Consider the following 16,984-nt stretch of genomic DNA (forward strand, 5'->3'; position numbering starts at 1 on the left):
AACTGCAGCAACCCTCTCCAACCTCTGATTAATGCATTCTTTTATAACTTGAAACGTCAGCGGGGGGTAAAACGCAATCTAGTTAAATGCTGAGCTCGTGATTTTGTCCGCACTAATATTTTCAATCTACCAAAATGAATATTAATAATGTATACAAGTTTTCTGGGCGAAGTTGTGTGGTATTTATATAGATACTATGTATAATACTGACACAAAACTACTATGACGAACTTAGTAACGTTCTACGTTAATCCAGAGGTTTAGTTGAATACATTACAGCACACGACATTAATATGAATATGATTTTAATATCAGTTTTCGATTATTTATTGACGTTACTCCATCGAATTCAATAATAAACAAGTTATATTTAAAATACCCACTGTTATGCCACTGCTATATTTAAAAAAAAACTGTGATGATGGAGGATGTGTTGAAGAAAAAAACAGTTTTGAGTATAAAACTGTTTACTACAAGTTTATAAACAGTTTGGTGGGTTATGCCATAGTTATTACAAATGCAGATCTCAATATACATACAGTTACATAATTGAGTTATTCTATAACTAAAAAAATTATACCAGCTAGACTCAGCGTGGGTAACATGGGATAAAAAAACGTTTAAAAAATCAATGTATTATAATGTAGAATAATTTATCTTATTTAAAATTAATACTTAGCCGCTACTGACCATTAAATGATTTTAAATTTAGTACACCGTTCGCCAGGCCGATGTAAACTAAGTTTGTATAAATATAAAAGTGGGTACATTTGATTCCGTTACAAAATATACAACAAACTAATTTTTTGTTTAATATACTTAAAATAAATAAAAAAAAACGAAACAAACGTTTATTGTGAATATTCATTATTTATTTTTATCGTAAATGAAAAAATACTTAAAATTTTAATATATAATAAGCGATCTCATGATCGCTAACCAAAGGCCTAGACTCCTTGTGATCCATAACTCAAATCATATTTTCAAATATTTTGTTTGTTAAACACCTCAAAATATGTATATTAGTTGAAAACGAGTCATTCATTGGGTCGATATGAGTCCAAAACAGGATTTATTACGTGAAGGCTTGTCTATTGCATCTGGGCAGATAAATTTGGACGACAAATAATCTGAATACTCAATCTCCGTTTTTGTATAATAATAAAAATATGGATGTACATTTAGTACTAAATACTTATATATGCTTAAGTGTCCTCTCGCTACATCGAGAGAGACGGCCAACGAGCACTTAACAGCGATCGACTACTTTCAAAAAGCGCTCTCAGCGCTTATCGGCTTTTAACATTACCACTTTACAAGGTAAGGGGCGATATGGTTTTACTCAAATATATTTAGACATATTGTTTAAATTTTCTTCAATAATACCTCATTATAGAATAATAAATAAATATTCTATTACTTTATAATCTTCTATTATACAAAGCAGTACCCTTTGTAAAAATATAAAGCATATTATATCATGAAGAAAATATTAAAACATATACAGAAAAAAACGCTCGACTAAAATCAGAAGAACGAAGAAAGTATATAAGAATGATTTATATTTCCAGTCTAATATCTAATTTCAAATAATCTATAGCATTATATTATATTAAAACACATGTGCACATCAATGGCACATTACTTGTACTTGTAAATGATACAAGTTTGGATTGATTCCTTTTAATAAATGCTAAGATTATTAAAATGTAGTTATATCTGTTAGGGGAAAAATTTGATGTTCCGGCGGATTATCATTCCTGAATGTATTTATGTGAATTACTAAAATAATCTTGACTTTTAAACTTTCGATATTTTATTTCGATATTAAAAATATTTTAACGTAAAACATAATAAATAAGAACCAGATATATAATAAGTGTATTTATTTTATTATTTTTTTATTCTTTACACAGGCAACACCTTCACCTATCGGTAAACGTTTTCTGCCATGTATTAAGTACTAAAACCTCCTCCAAAACGCGCTAAAATTTTCTGATATAAGTTTAATGAATATCAGTATATTCGTTTATTATTTTTAGTTAGATCATACAATAAAAAATGTCTCCTCATGAATGAATATACATTTCAATATATTAAAAATAATATAGTAGAACATATCACTGATAAAAATGTGTGTTATTCATTTCAATATTTCAAACTTGTAAATTTTAATTGAAGGTATAAAAATAAACATTATATTGTTTTGAAACAGATTCTCTTTTATTTTTGATAAACATGATGTTTCTTTTAAAAACTTTATTATTTTTAGTCTAAAAATATACTTCATAATTAAAATTATAATGAGCTTTTGAACATGGTTACATAACTTTATTAAGTCGTGAGGGTTGAGTTATACAAGCCAAATTGTAAATTATTTTTAAACTTTTCTATTTTAGTTTTATATTTGATAATAATTTAAATTTATATATAAAAGCACTTAAATAAACATTACGCAATTTGAGGTAAAAACTTTACAATTAATCAACCCTAATATTTGTTAACTAACAAATATTAAATTATGTTATTGTGTGTGTTACCCGATATAAATATAAGAAAAAAAATATTCTTCATTCAAAATACAATTAATTATCAGTTTTGTTTCCATTAGAAAAGTTTATCAAATATCACATTACTGCGTCTGGTGACACCTCATGACTTCTGCAAAAGCACCTCTTTCCACTCGATTACATCCCACTCCTCTACCTGGGGGGAACTTCTATCTCGTTCGAACACAAACAATTTCCCTATTTTCGTCCTACTCTCCCTGCTATTTATGACTTATTAACTTCTCTAAGGTATCATAGCAACCCACCTCTCAAACGTTCTACGAATTTAATATAGAAAATTGTGAACTCAGCCGTAAGTCAGAAGCAGTTTATTGAATTTGATGGTATATTATGTTCTCATTAAACGTAAGAGTTATTAAAAAATAAATAAAAATAAAGCTTTATGAATATAAAAAAAATATTGAATAAAGAATTTATTTTATCTACTTTTTTGTTATTTGAATAAAAATTACTTAGAATTTTCCTTTAAGGTTGTTTGAAATATAATTGTTCTAATATTTTTGCCGTAAATTATCACGTTTATTATCGTCATGAATATTAAAATACCATAACTATTACAGGAGCAAAATTTTTGTGTATAGTTTTACCCTAAAACGACTGATTCTAACGTTAAAATGACTTTACTCATAACAAAAGAAAATACATTTTAAATATAAGCAGCTATGCAGATATTAGTAGTAAAATCGATATATTAATATGCGTATTCATGAAGTCAACGCGGTTGGCAATAAAATATCCCGTCGGTGCTCTTTAATAAAACTGTATTGATTTGATACAAATAAGTAAAACCAATTCTAAGAACCAAAATATCAAATAGCCCATATTATATTTATTTTTAAGCTCCACAAAAGGATTTTTTGTATCAAAAATCTTGTATCAAAAATCTTGTATCAAAAATCACATTAGTAATGAAAATTATGATTTATAGAACCGTTTTAGAAACGTTTATTTATTTACCTATCTGTAGGTGTATGAATAAAATTATGCAATTTGAATGGCCCCAATAATAGCTTCTTATGAGATCCTAGAATGATTTAATATCGGAGCCACTCTAATATAAAACTTGTTTTAGTAAAATACAATGATAAAAAACTCACCTGACTAATATAATATAATAATATAATTATAATGAAATGAACCGACAAACCCAGGCAGACACCACTGAATTTTCATGTGCTTAATTTGTGTTTATAATTCATCTCGTGCTCGGCGGTGAAGGAAAATATCGTGAGGTTTCATGTGTCTAATTTCAAGGAAATTCTGCCACATGTGTATTTCACCTTCTCCTCAAAGGGAGAAGCCTTAGCCCAACAGTGGGAAATTTACAGGCTGCTAATGTAATGTAAAAATTGTAATAAGTGTCTTATTATGTCCTCCAAATTCAGGCGGATGGAGTAATAAATTAATGATTTTTCACACTACAGCATCCTTATGTTAAAAATAACAAAACAATTTGAAAGGAGAATTTTAGGTTAGGTTATATTTTTAATTAAACTTCCGTAGGTCGTAATATTAAAACAAGCGCCATTCGGCAGTTTAAAATGTCTAGATTTGTTACAAAACAAACGGTTCTTACTACTTTATATACAAAAATAAAAAGTTAAACATAAAAGTGTGCAGGAAGTAAGTGAAGTTTATTTTTCTATAAACTCGAATACGAAATAAATCCCTGAACGCTACAATTCCGCGACGGATCATGCTGTTTGCCGACCGATCGCTCCTTAGGGACGCTACTCAAGCGGTTTCTTTCGATGCAATAAAATCACGATCTTTAAATCTCCCAAGAAACATTCGACGGCTTTACAAATAGTATTTCGTTATTGCAGTAACTTTGTAAAATGGTAACTGCCATAAACGAATTTTATACCAAGTTTTACATTTAGAAGGTCAAACAAAGTGTTTGGATTGATTGATAATTTGATATATAAAAAATGATTAATGATACTATTGTGATATTATAATACAACTGTAAACTGAAAAAAATGTAAATATTTTTTTGATAATTTAAAAGTATACGGGAACATTGTATCTGTCTTTGGTGTATCTTTCTTCATATTTTTATTATCAGGCAGCTTTAAAATTTAAGATTGAAAAAACAAATGTGGCATTTGACTATTTTGAATCTTATTTATAAAGTCAAAAATCTTTATTCAATATAGAAGTGCTTACATTTGCTTATTGATAGTCAAAAATCTACCACCGGTTCGGAATTTAGCTCCTCGGACCTGAGAAGAACCGGCTAAAGAAACTCAGCGGGATATATTTTTTTTTACCATTTTGCATGTACAATGATAATTATATTATAGTTATTTGAAACAGCCTGGAGGCGATCATTTCATTCCCAAGGTGTGCAGTCAACTAAAAAGTCATTAGTGTTGTAATATCCTTTAGCACACAAACGCTCTTTAACGATTCTTTTGAATTTTATAATTGAATAATTTTGAACGTTTTCTGGGATCCTGTTGTAAAAACGTATACATTGCCCCAAAAAAGAGTTACTAACCCTGTGTAATCGGGTACTTGGAGTAACAAGTTTATTCTTGTTCCTAGTGTTAATAGAATGTACGTCACAATTTCTGGGAAAATCATTTATGTTTTTGCGTACATACATAACATTATCAAAAACAAATTGAGAAGCGACAGTCATTATTTTAATTTCTTTAAATTTACCTCTTAACGAATCTTTTGGGCCCAGGTTGTAAATTGCACGAATAGCCCTCTTCTGCAGTACAAAAATAGTATTAATGTCAGCTGCATTACCCCAGAGTAGGATGCCATACGACATTATAATGTGAAAATAACTGAAATACACAAGGCGAGTCGTATCCACATCAGTCAAAAGTCTAATTTTTTTTACCGCATAGGCTGCAGAGCTGAGTCTATTCGCTAATTTATTTATATGGGGGCCCCATTGGAGCTTAGAGTCTATTGTCATAACTCTAACTCTGTTGATTCTAAAACATCTAATGCTTCCCCGTTTAAACGTACACTCGTTTTGACACATCTTACATTGGGAGTAGTGAATTTAATACATTTAGTCTTTTTACTACTTAGCATTAAATTATTAACACTAAACCAATTTTCTATTTCAGAGAGAGTATTGTTCACATCGTCATATATTGAAAGACGTGCTAATATAATATACTATTTGGTAATAAACATAATATTATAATATAGACGACAAATAAAACGCGATGTAATACTATGATTTTCATGCATTTTCATATTCATTTTCATCGTTTGCATTTGATTTTATTGTTTTAGTTACGAGTTTATAGTTAAATAAGTGAAAAAACTAACTACTGAGTTTCTTACCGGTTTTGCTTGCGAGAATCTACATTCGAAACCAGTGACAATATTTTTTGTTTATTTAAATTGAATTATGATAACAGGCAATTTACTAAATTTTTCTAATTTACAACTGTCATGTCAGTTAAACACAACATATATGCTTTACTAGAAGAGAGTAGAGATTAATTTGACACTAAAATACGATTTACTTAGTCGTGTTTACATAAAAAATACTTAATTATGAATAAATCATTTACTTCATAGTTACTTCCATCAATATACTTAGATATAATCTTAGTACATTGGTAGATTTTTAAATGAGCCGCCTAAAAGAGAACTAAATCACAGCCTATTTCTCAGTTCCTACAAAATAAAAATAATATAATAAAACAAAGATTACGAAAATTATTAACACATTCTAAACTACATAAAATACATAAAAGAAAACCTTTCAAAAACAAAAAAAATCTGTGTTCACGTATATTTTAACCGATTTTAATCGGCAATTTTCCGCTCTTATTCTAGTCTAGACTAGCCAGACTATTTAAAAACGGTAAATGAAAGGAAATAATTATTCAAAGCATATTTGCTTTAAATAATTAAGTGTTGGTGGTTCTTGTAAAGATTCCAGAAGTATACGTTTTATTATAATAATCAAATAAGCTTTCGGAATCATTCATCAAACATACCTCAATCATTATGACAAGCTTTTTTGTCTGATTATAAACAATATACAAGACCGTTCGTTAAAATACAATAATAAATTTAATGAATATTGGTAACACATTAGCAGTGTCTAAATTTCCCACTGCTGGGCTAAGGCCTCCTCTCCCTTTGAGGAGCAGGTTTAGATCGTAATCGATATTCGACCAAATTTGTTATTGAGATAAAAAAATTTTTTCAAGACTTATGATGATGATTCATTTTTTTTCTATTTCGCTATCTATGTGTTGTAAAGATCATTCAGTAAATTGTAAGAATATAATGTTTAATAACCATAGGTATTATTATTTTAGAAATAAAAATCAAAGTAGAGATATAGATAGCCACCGCAATACGTCACAGCGTAGCATCTTTAAAGCTACAGCCACACTTATCGATATATGAGCGAAATCTAATAACTATAGTATATTACCGAAATTGATTTATTCAGCTTACAATATATTATAACAAAATACATCAACCGTAAATCGTAACAGTAAACTGTAACAAAGACAACATATATATTCGATTGGTAATAATAACGCATTAAATATAATCCGAACATTATCGACTACTGCACTATGCATATGTGCGTAAATAGTACGTAAATGTAAATCTGTATATCTGTGTTAATACGTTTACAGGTAAGTGCAAACGGGCGGGTCGGCCGAGGCCCCGCCCCCGCTACCATTGTCTCCCATCGCAAACGCTCCAAATTGAATAAATTAAAGCCAAATTTAATAACTCTATTAAGTTTCTGCCGACATAAACAACTCTTGACGTTTGCTGGCCCAACGCTAACGGGGACGAACGTTTTATTAAATTAGTTCAGATGCTTAGCTGAGGGTTGTTGAAAGCTTTTTATATTGATTAATATTTTCACTCTTTATTGTAACTGACATTTACTTATCCGGCGTTAATATATTGTACGAGTAACATTTATTGTTTTCGCATATTTAGTTATCTCATAATCACCATTCATTTGTTTTAAAATCAAACTTTTTATTAGTATTAATTGTTATAATCATTTATTCTTTTTTTTATTTATTTTATTCTAGCACGTTCTCGCAAGGCAAAGTCTTATTTTTTAAATATCAAATTGAGGCACAGTAAACTAGACGCAATAGCCAATTAATTGTTTTGACGTATAGTAGCGTTCACTGTGCCAGAAAGTGTAAAGAAGAAAAAAACTAAGATATTATTCAAATAGACCTTGTTTACTTAATGTTTACTTAATCAAGCAATGTAGAATCTTCAATTTTCAAAATAAATAAAATACAAATCCACTGTCATGTTGTTACTATCTTTTATGCATATCATAATATAGATACACGTAACTATATTAGTCGTATATTTTCATAGAGGATAAAATAAACAAATCTAAGTTCACGATTTTTATCACCAGTAAAATGTTGGACATAATAATGGCTTATTTACATTTTTTAAATCATTAATAACTTTTTAATTAATGTACAATTTGTCAAATTCAACATTATAACCACGTCTTTATTTTAATCTTTTGAATCTGTTAATTAACTGTCAGGTTAATTTTAAATTATTCGAAAATTTTCATCAACTATATGAACCATGTTTTATTAACAATCATTTTTTATTTATCAATTATTATCAGCCAATCATTAACACAAAAGTAATTATAATACCGTAAACTCATACTAGAAAGTTATTGATATAACGCGTATTATTTTATTAAATAACAAAATTTACCTGGACCTTTCATGATTATAATTTCTTAAATATTCCATTATTTATATTTTCAAAGACATGAACAAACACATTTCAGTTGTAGCATTCATATTAATTCTTACAGATATACTGATTAAAATATATTTTATTATCAAAACCTGTCCTAATAAGGCTTTGATCTCTTCATTTCATTAAAATAACATGCATCGGTTGCAGACGTGATAAATATTAAAAACGCAATTTGCTTGTACATCCATGCATTTAACTTGCATCCAGGTGCAGTGCATTGAAGAAAATGAAAAAAAAAACTTACCAAAATGACACGAAGATATGTTTGTTAAGCTATATTACCCTAAAATATATTTAATCATACGTGCTAGATATGTTAATTATAGTTTGATATGTTATATATTGATATTCTTTAGAATGGTTGTTGCATTATATACAATATCTCTTTGATGTTGTTAAAGAGAATAGAATTCAATATAAACTGCCAATTAATGGCATTATAAACTGTCAAGGAATATAATGTTAGAAGTACCTACAGTTATTAACATGTCTCCGGAGGACATCACTCTTAAGGATTTTATACACCAACTGAACGAAATAGTCGCCTATCTGATCACTGTTTCACTTCATTGGAATTTTGCAGCAATGTTTTTATTTAGTTCTTGCAGCGATATCACCCTTAAGAGTGATGCGCCCCCGGCGAACGCGCCACGTGACTGCCGGCTTTGCACAAGCTTTGTGTTTACATCCATCCCCATCCCCCGCTCCCCACCCCTGTTTTCTCATCCCCTCTTACCACTATTTTATTTTTACAAGAAATATTATTTACAACCGCTATCCATAATGAAATCCTACAAATCTTTCTTGATATTATTATTACATTCAATAAAATAAATAAATTAAAAAACAGTTACTAGAATTATAAGAGCTTTTATATAATAGACAATAAAAAATCAGTATTTAAATAATATTTATAAATTAAATCTTTATCCAACAGCTGGTTTTTTATTTAGTAATTTAGAAAAAAACGTATCGTAGACTAATAAATCAGGAACGACGGGACACAATATACTTAATATCATAATCATTAGAGTCGTTATTGTATAACAAATTGCTCCGTAATAAAATACCAGTATCGCTTTTGCCGGAGTGGAAACTGTGATAAGAAGCTTAATGCCGTAAAACACTATGTAGGGGGAAGCGAATTGACTACCCAGCTACGATAACAGACGATGTCATAATATTATAAATGTTATGTGAGTTTAAGTTAATTATATATAATAATATCAAAATTATGTGTTATGATATTCAATATAAATTATCGTTTAATATTTTATATAACGGTGTTTACCGTGCTCGTACAGGGTTGTGTTTGCCGTCACCAAATGAACTGCGCTGAGTGGAGATGGCCCAGTGGTTAAAGGCATCTTAACCGATTATAAGTGGTTCAAACACAGGCAATCACCATTAAAGTTCCATGTGCTTAATTTATTTGTATTTCATCTCATGCAGAGCTGAAGAAAAACATCGTACGGAAACCTGCACATATCTAATTTCACACTGCCACGTATGTATCCACCTACCCGCATTGGAGCATTATTATGGAATTCACCCCGAACCTTCTCCTCAATAGGAGGTCCACTTAGCCCAGCTGTGGGATATTTACAGGCTGTTAATTTACTTCTTTGTTTTTAAATGAACTGATTATAATTTTATAGTAACAATGTTTTTCTCGTGACGTCTTCCGTCACCGCCAATCACGAGATTAATTTAAACACTTTAACAAGTGAAAATCCCTAATGCCTAAAGGTGGAATCTGCAATCTTCGGTAACGATACACGTGTTCATCACTGAGCTATCTGGAGTTTATTTTATATAATCAAATGATCACAGACGACGGCATTTGATTCAACCCGTCGGTGCCGTAAAAGTGAAATAGTGCCCAGTAACTATATGTAACAAACGATTTGTTTTTCGTGCGGATTTTAAAATATCCTACGATGCGTAATTCCGAAATTACCATTAGCTTTATATGTATGGGTCAAACGGCTAGAAATAACGGTGAGCTGGATAAATAAATGAGGATCATCGACACGAGTGTTATAGAGGATAGAGGTACGGGGAATCATCTCTGTTTATGAGACTGTGCGTTCAAGAAAGTCCAACTTGGTATCGCCCCAGTTGCAAGTTATATTTTATAAGTTTCCCGCTTAGACAACACTTATTGTTTAACGTTTTTTTTATACATTTTGTAACAATTAAAGACTATAAACTCACAAATAAAAATGATATAATTACAAAAATTAAATTACTCTCCACATTATCGCACAACAGTTTTATAGGTTACATTTTTTAAATTATTTTGGAGTACGTAAATAGCTTGCTTTTTGCATAACGCAATTTATATCAACTATATAAGTCACTTAAGATATCAAATGATTTAACGTGGCGCACTTTACTTACAACTACTACATTCAAATCGTTCTATCTTGCGAAAGTAGCGCTAGTGTGGTGATTTTATTTGTTTGTGTTACACACACTATTTAAATTGGTCTCCTATACAAGTTGGTACTCCTTACCTCTACCCTTAAGAATTTTGATACGTTAAATTTAATTCTTCTAGTATGCGGAAGCAAAAATCCAAATAAAATGAAATAAATGCAATTCGAACAATTAAAGATTGATATAATTCAGTTCTTTAAGTGATAGACTTTCAACATTGACGTTGTAAGTTACACATTTAACATATTTACTATAACTTTACCCACAATTAGAATTTTTTATTTTTAAATCCGATGGTTCGACGTAGTTGGTCGTGGCTACGACGTCTGGAATCTCCGTCGTCGACTACGCAGGCTATCTTCGCTCCCCTCAATTTCACTTTTCTTTATGTATTTTTACTCCCATAATAGTTTCGTTTACATTTTCTTCCTTACGTGACTTCCTTATGAAAATAACAAATCATGAAATCTGTGATAAGAATTGTACGAGTGGTGTTTTGGAATTAATCAGTTAACAAATCTGTATTTTATTTTATTGTGACAATCGCATATCACGTTGTCGGAACTTATAAAAAAAATCGTAATATTTATTTTTATTTTTTTATCTCTTTGCTGATCGACGTATACCTATAGTCACATTATGTATGGGTAATGGGTTTTTGTCATAAAGCAATTATTGACGCCACGTAATTATTAGTCACACGCAACGATATTACAAACTCGGTTTATTTTAAGCGTTAAAGTACACAACACGTCATTTAATAAGCTTAAATAACGATTATTATTATTATTGTTAAATATTTGCCACAATTATTGCGCCACGCTATGTTTGTCATGATCCAACGTGTATTGGATCTTAGCTAATGATCATGGGTTCAATGTGCAAGTTCCATTGCGTTGTTTACGTCTTTAATTTCTTGTCTGTTAGAAATAGAACTGTAATAAAATAAATATCTCTGTTTGAAATAAGTCCCTTGTGCCCGTAATTCCACTGAATCACCCGTCAAACCGTAACACAACAATACTAAGTAGCACTATTTAGCAGTTGAATATGTGGAGAGTGGATGATCCCTGCCTAGATCGATTTGCAAAAGCAAGGGACATAACATCTCAGTTCCAAAGGTCAGTGGCCTATTGGCTGTGTAAGAAAAATGTAAGGTTAAAATTTCATATAGGGCCCATGTCCATGGACAGTAGTGAACACTTACCATTATGTTTGTTGATTCAGCTACATATGCCAAAAAAATAATAACAAAGTATATTTTTATTTATGTAAATACGTCAATTTCAAATGAATAAACCCTTCAAAGCTTCGTCAGGTGAACTACAGATAACGAGGCAATCATAACTGATGTTTACGTCTCTTCAAAGCTCCAATTAGAGCAGCTTAGAGCTAAGAAGCTTTACGGTTGTAGGCTGCGAATGGGCGGATTTGTAATATACCAGTAACTGAGTCTATACATTTTCTTTATTTATCAATAACTAAATAAAAAAAAACTGTTTTTAAGACGTACTTACTCTTTATATTCAAAATTTTGTAATAAAACGAATTTCATCTGAATGCATGAAAAAAGCGTCATATTGCCTAATATACTATATTTATATAAAGTGTTATATAAAATAAAATAAAAAAATTGGGCATTTTTTACCAAATTAATGAGCATTTAATAAAACTTTATTCATTTATGGCAATTAAGTACACCTTTAATGAGGATCGTGCATAGATTTTTTTATATCAAACAAAATAAATGTAAAAGTAATATTATTCAAGGAACACATTTATTTTCTTATCAAAGATCATTTGTGTATAGAAAATCTCTTTGTAAATTTAATCATCTGTCAAGCAACTTCAAACTTGAAAATATTGAAAGCATTAACGAACTGCCTGCGGATATATTAATGTGAGCCTGTATTCATCACCATGGTATTGAGCTATGAATAACCGAAAATAATCTCCGCGGGGCTCTATGGAAAAATAGTCAGGAGAAGGGAAGGGGGACTCGGAACAACGGCCTCGTTACGCCACTTCCGGCGGATGTCGCCTCGTGATGTATTGTTGTCGACTCGAAGGGTGGACACCGATGTTTTCATTTTGTCGCAAACATTAATATTTTCGATGGTCATACCTCATATATTTCAAAACTTACACTAAACAAACATAGTAGGCACTGATGTAACAGTTAATTTCACAAATTTCGAATAATATGTAATTTAAAATAAATTAGGACTTTTTAATCTGTCACCTCAATATCTTTTTAAATTTTCACATATTACGCAAAAAACCATAGCAGTCATAAACAGAAAATCACTTAAGCTTCCATGACAATTAAGAGGGCGAAAATCTATTTGAGAATCTACTGTGACTTTGAAGGGTAAAGAGCTGTAAGTCGTACAAATAATAATTACACGAAATAATTACACATCTCAGACGTCGACACAGCTGTCAGAGTATGGGAAAGTAATAATGTGGATGCGACCGAGGTGTCTTTTCGGTCCGAGCCCCTCGGGAAATCACAGTAATCCGCGGCGTCGACGACGCGTCGACGCTAAATCTGTCGATCGAACCTAGTGCTGGAAAACGTCAGATTACGATGACATAATATAAAAAAAAGCAATTTCATATAAGTACAAATAAAAGAAACAAGAAAATGAATGGTATTGTATAGTCATGCTAATTTAAATCACACTTTATTCATTTAAAAATCCTTATAAATATTTCAATTATTTTAGAATATATTTCAGGAATTACAGATATGTTTAGCCTTTTCTAATACTTTATAAAATCTTAAAATTAATAACATTATCCATTAATAATTGTTTACGAACCGAGACGTTTTTTAATTTTTACAGATACATGCATATGTATGTTATTTTTAATAGTGCACTTATAGAATTTATTTAATTAATTATCATATAAGCTTTTTATCGATTATGCCTTCTTTAAACAGATCACATCTCTACAAAACCGCGTCTGGAACCAGGGATCGCCGTGAATGGGCTCTGATGAATCATGCTCATTCACGTGGAACGATGTACAAGGCATTAAAACCCCGATAAGAGCCTTAGAAAGGGGTTTTTCAAATGCGTAAGAAGTTTATTTTTCACGCAATAACGATATTTAATCGATATATATAATTATAACAAAATTAAACTTCTTTCAATTTCTAAAAAATTAACTTTATTATCAATGAGATTATTTATTTGAATTATTATGATTTAGATCATAATTTAATTTTACAAATTATTAAGTAATCTGCAGTATTATTGTTAATATAATTTTATTAAAAAATTGTTAAAAAAAGCTACATTTCATTTCATTTTTCAAATAAAATATTATTATGATCGGATATTAAAGAATATCGTACACCAACTTTTATCATGGCGGATAAATAATGAAGTTAATTAGAAAACAACGAAATATCGATGTGTCAACGTCGTTTCCTACTTAACGATAACGAGTTTTAGGCACCTCAGCTCTAATAACCGAAATGACAATTACGAGTGAGAGACAGCCAGACTCATAATTCTTCATTATCTCTGGCCAAGTTGCTTGAAACTTTGATAAGTCGATACGATACTGAACAAGCTTAAAGATTATTCTGCAACGATCCACCCTCACATTATCTGTTTTCTAGAATTTTCTGCAGAATAAAATTTCCATTTTAAAATAAATTCATAAAATTATTATTATATAGTTTGATTTATTTTTTTTGACACTATATGATAATTTAACTATTTATTGCTCGCTACGACAAAAAAATAATAAAACAAAAACGAAAATTGAGCAAAAGAGGAAAATTAAAGTTTGTTCAAACACTCATTTTTCACTTTAAATATGAATCTGATGTATAAACATTTGTTTTAAGACTAATAAAAGTTAAAGCAATTTAAAAATATGTAGATCAGGAAGCGAAACAATCAACTAAATACTTAAATATAATCATAACTCTATTTTATTAAGTAGTAAATAGTAAGACATACAAATTCATTTAATCTTAAGTTAAAGTTAAAATGATGGATTTATAAGCAAAACTTCCATGCTCATAGTGACTGGTTTACTACTCGCGAAATGTACTAAATTGTTTATATCAATAAGTTGGTTGATAGTAGCTTTGTTATAAAATTAAAGAGTAAGTTTATTAAGCAAATTGGAATAAAACAATGAAGTCGTTTATGAATTGTAAATTTCGTAATAAATAAAAATATGTGAAGGCGAAACTGTGTTTTGACTTATTAATCTATACTAATTTTATAAATGCGAAAGTAACTCTGTCTGTTGGATTTTGATGTGATTTGATATGAACCAAGCTTTAATTCCAAGGGAGAACATAGTCTATTATATACATTTATATTATCTGATAAAATCTTATACGTACTAGACATGATTATACCATCTTAATAAATAACTTTATACTCAAAAAATAAGGGTTCTCATTAAAAGTTAAGACTCATTAAACAACAACGACAATGTGATAATGTTACCAGTTTTAATTTTTTTATCGCTAAAAATAATATTATTTTTTAGGAAGGATTCTTTTTATTTATAACGATATTTCAATAAATACTATTTATGTAAATTTAGTGGAATTATAAGAAATATCTATGTCTATATTTGAAATGATAATGTTTTAACAAAAGCAGTATAATTATTAAAAAAATGTACAAAAGCAGGTACCTAGTCGTCTTTATTACATTTACATATATAAACAGTTTTAATCGCATCTGATATTCGAATCTGTTTATTACTGTATAAAATTATACTGTTGTCTTAGATTTTCGCGATTATTACACATTGAAATAAAACTAGTTTTTAACGGATTTAATCGCGTATATTAATTATTTTAACATCCCGACGTTTCGAGCACTTCGAGTCTGCCCGTGACCACGAACACTGCAAAGTGCTCGAAACGTCGGGATGTTAAAATAATTAATATACACGATTAAATCCGTTAAAAACTAGTTTTATTTCAAAATTATACTGTACAAACTTATAATGATATAAAACCCTTTTTTGTTAATTCTGGCCAGAACCACAGTATACAGTATACTGTGGTTTATGGAATTACCAAAATCGTAGGCAGTCCTAAGAATCTATGCCAGTAAGGTTATGGGATAATTCCTTCTATTTTATTTTATTATTACCAGCAATTTTTTACAATAATGTATTAATATTATTCTTCATTTTTTCATTATCAATAACAAAGTTAAATTGCATAATATAGTTCTTCTAAATAATAACAAAGATCGTATTTTTGTAGATATCTATTCAATTTAAGTATAGGTATTATAGTAATATTTTATAGTGAACTTCAAATAATTGTAATGAGATACCTAAAGTAAAATAAAAGTAACTTGGTACAATCAAATTAATTGCATTCGTGGAATTTAGGGGTTTTAGAGTCGAGCATTACTGAAGTAAGTGAGAAGAACTGGGCAATGAAGTGCGACCGTAATGATACAATTTATAAAGTTACATTAGTTCCAAATTTTATACGTGACGTGAAACTGATTGGTCAGTTTTTTCCTTCTACTACTCGTATACCCAGAGTTTACCAAAGAGTCGGTTCATGAACGACTCCCCTTATACTTATATAATTGCAAGAAGAACTACATGAAATCTTATTTAGACGTACAAGGTGTCAGCAAGTACGCGCGTGTGCGCGTGCGTTTTAAAATAAGTGCACATAAATTGAAAATGCTCTTAATCCTAAAAAGTATGTATAAATTTATTCCGTCACAGCGAATAATTTGTTCATTCATATTTGTACAACATTCCATTAAAAGCCCACGCAAATTGCAATAAATCCGACACAAAGCTGTTTGAAGCACGCATCAGCAATCACTACGCGTATCCATCATTATCATATTGAGCGCGATTGAAATACGGAACTAGGGATTGCCTGAAGGCGCAACGATATTGCTGTTTGCCTTCAACAAATATTTGGCCGGCCGGCCCGCCCCGCTACTTACTGGAGTTAAATCAATATTTAAATAATTTCAAACTTTGATTAATTTGCAGAGATATTGTTTGCACTGATGTCGTCAGAGTCGGATTATTAACGTATTAAATGATAAAAATACGGTTTGAGTGTCACGCTTCAGTCGTATTTTTAAATTTCGGGTTCAACGCATTTTACTCTAATAGAGTATCCTTATAGAGATAAAGTTAATTATTATAGAAATTTTTGATTCCGTTTTATGTTTGGA

The 16,984-nt window shown here is 29.9% G+C and overlaps 1 protein-coding gene across 2 annotated transcripts in view; it reads right to left on the reverse strand.

Annotated features, from left to right (window-relative positions):
* LOC125066268 (vesicular glutamate transporter 1) overlaps positions 1–8,956 on the reverse strand; it is a 55,191-nt gene extending 46,235 nt beyond the window's left edge. Inside the window, exon 1 of one of the 2 annotated variants that reach the window (XM_047674285.1) lies at positions 8,813–8,956. The gene's annotated coding sequence lies outside the window, so the exon portion shown is untranslated. Of the gene's footprint in view, positions 1–8,580 lie in introns of both variants that reach the window. The other variant, XM_047674284.1, reaches the window with a different exon arrangement.
* Between the last annotated feature and the right edge of the window lie 8,028 nt (positions 8,957–16,984).

Source organism: Vanessa atalanta, chromosome 9 (assembly GCF_905147765.1).
Source record: "Vanessa atalanta chromosome 9, ilVanAtal1.2, whole genome shotgun sequence".
NCBI lineage: Eukaryota > Metazoa > Arthropoda > Insecta > Lepidoptera > Nymphalidae > Vanessa > Vanessa atalanta.